General features: G+C 48.2%; 1 protein-coding gene across 1 annotated transcript in view; it reads left to right on the top strand.

The window, feature by feature from the left end:
- The window catches only part of MAN2A1 (mannosidase alpha class 2A member 1), a 192,439-nt gene that overhangs the window by 462 nt on the left and 189,073 nt on the right, over positions 1-2,904 (top strand). The window lies entirely within an intron of this gene.

The raw sequence follows: 2,904 nt of genomic DNA, 5'->3' as shown, positions 1-2,904 counted from the left end.
GGCGGAAGCGCCACCTCGCCGGCGTGCCGCCCGCGGTTCGCTGGGGATGGCCCCGGCTCGCACCGGGTTAAGGCGCCCTCGCTAGCCCGGACCGCCTGCGCGCCCCGAGTCGCGGAAATGGATCAAACAGACCTGCCTGGCGCTTCCCCCCACGCGTTCACTGTCTCTGCAGAGATAAAGTTTATTTCGTATTCGGCCCTCTTAGAGGTAGATGCGTAGGGTTGCTTTGCGTGCCGTCCTTCGGCAGTTCCCTGGGTTGGTTTGGAGCAGACGTGGGGGAGCCCAGCCGGGAAGCGCGTGTTATTCTCAGGCCTGAAGCTGTGGGGCGCTCAGTTCTGAGCCCTGTGATCAGAGGGGCTGCTGAGTTGGGGAAACGACCCGTCCAAAGTCTTTTATTGAACGTTACTGAAAGTAAGCACACGGACATGGTCCGTCCCGTTTGGAAAGGCACCCCACGGCGTGTGCGGGTTCAGCGCGAACCCCCTCGCCAGTGACCTGTACATTAGGGACAGTTTTAGTGTTGCTGGCGTTGTGTGCGGCGTAGTGAGCAAATCTGAGGACCTAAAACCCTGACAGGCTAATCTAAAATAGGGGTAGAGAAACCTTGGACTTAACAAGTGGATGTTTTCTTTTTTAACTTAGGCCAAATGATTTGGAGTTAATTGAAATTAAAGTTCAAACTTTACATGAATAATTGTGAAAATGGAAAAAGGCCCCTTTATGGACCCTATCATCAGCATTGAAAATATTTTCCAGGTGAAAGATAGTAAAATACTTGATTGCATACAGATGTGTCACGATTTCCAAAATGGTCTGTTTACCGTAGGTAGTGTGATAGAGAAAACAGGAACAAGCGGTAGGAGCTGTCTTTTAATCTTGAACCTGGAGTTTGTCCAGTGCTTACCGACGAGGTGGGAGAAAACGGCCTGACAGAAACGAAACCCTCTGAAGCCGGAGTGCAAGGAGAATTCCAAGCTTTGTTTGATACGTTGTCTAATTTGAGGGTTAAATTTACGATGATGTTTTTCCCCAGTCACTACATTTCAGAATTCTCTCCCTTACAGGAAAGAATCATAAAAGCGGCTGTATTTTACTTGAAGTGTTATCTTGAGTAATGTCCTCTGTCTTTGGCTTGATGATCACTTGAGAATGATTTATGCAAACATCTGGGCCGGGGTTCTTTGGCAACCTTGACATTTTACTCTGTTTTTAAAGAAGTGAGTGACTCATTCAGTTACTGGGAAATTTTAGGCAAAGTTAATTCCAGTACTTTAATATCCATCCCTAGTCCTCAGGAGGGGCCCACGTTTTTGCTTGAAGTGTTAAGCATTTGAAGGAGAGTGGCAGTCTCTGCTGGAGGAGGAGGGCCTGTGCGCAGAGTTTTGTGTGCAGAGGAGAGGGTTTGGAAGGTGGGGCTTTTACCGCGGTGGCCTTTCTTAGATTTCCTGTACAGGCTTTTCAGTGCAGGAGGAAGGTACTCTTTGCCAGATTATCCTCTGGCCGGTTACTGCATCCCTGAGCAGGTAGGCAGCAGCCTTCCAAGCTCAACTCCTGGCCTTAGCCTAGCTGTTCTTTTTTGTTGTGTTTTGTTTTTTGAGGGTGCATGCGCTCACCAGAAAGACAGAGAGACAGACAGAAAGTGAGAAATCACTCCCTGGGGTATGGCCATACCGCAATCCCTTCTCCTCCATTCTCCTCTGGGGATCTAGGCCACGCACGCACACGCACCCCACATGAGTTTAAGCCACCAGGTCCGGGACTTGAACTGCAGTCGACTACGTGGGAGTCCAGCGACATAGCCATTATGCCAACTGCTGGTCCCCAGCCTAGGTGTTTTATATGATAAGGTCGATTCCCACAGTCAGCACCCAGTAGGTGGGGAAACAGACATGGAGAGGTTTAATTTGCCCCAGACACATAGCTAAAAGCTGAGATTTGAACTGTCAGGCCTTGGCGTCTGGCCTTTCAGCCATTGCACTGTCCTTCCTCAGGAATCCTCTGCCTACTGCTTCCGCCCAGCTCGCTTCTGGAAAGACCTGATGTAGAACACAGATAAAGACCACGTTGCTCTATGGCCTCTTAGCTTTTGGCTTTTCTTCTTTTAAGGGATTTATTATGAAGTCATAATGAATGTGGTCCTTCTACTGAAACACTTAATGCTTGAGATTGACACCTTCCCACTCATTGCAGAGCTGAACAGTGTAAAGAAGACCATCATGCCGCCCTGCACCCACCCAGCACCCAGCACTTCATTGATTCTTTCATTTTTTTATGTCTTCTTACTCCACGTGAACCTCAATTTGTTGGGTGACATCACTAAACATAGCGAGAGGAGCTCGGGGCAAATGGTTTGGACTTAATTGAAATGAACTGTTTTCTCCCACCTCATTAATATGTACTGGAGTAAGGGTGCCGTTAGAGGGGACTTCAAAAAGTTTGTGGAAAATGGAATCAAACTACAGGTTTATTTTGGTGCAAAACCATTTAGCAGTGTATGCCTGGTTCTTTCATGGTATGCATTTCCTGTGAACATTTGAAGATCCCCCTCCCGCCCTGGATATTATATTTCTTTTATCAGTTCAGACACTGAATTTCTGAGTTTTAATAGGGCTCGCTAGTCAGTCACTGCCTCATTTTGGGTGTCTGGTAGAATGATTTATCTAGAGAGTTACTGAGGTTCTTTGAATTGTTCATTTTGGTTTCTTTCAGTAGCTAGAGAACCCTCCTTCAGTCAGGCGTCAGTTCTGTCTTAGAAGACCGTCCGGATTGAGAACAAGCCCCTCGCTGTGTTTTGGGCCTTCATTCCTTCTCCTCCTCCCACAGCTGTGGGTGTTCCATCAGTCGGCCAGACTCGCGGGCCAGATTGGATCAGGTGCTTGCTGCTCCATGTCCCCCTACCTCTGA

This window comes from Tupaia chinensis, unplaced genomic scaffold (genome assembly GCF_000334495.1).
Source record: "Tupaia chinensis unplaced genomic scaffold, TupChi_1.0 Scaffold138235_1, whole genome shotgun sequence".
NCBI lineage: Eukaryota > Metazoa > Chordata > Mammalia > Scandentia > Tupaiidae > Tupaia > Tupaia belangeri.
Note: the sequence above shows the minus strand (reverse complement) of the source record. Positions and strands in the feature narration are given on the sequence as shown.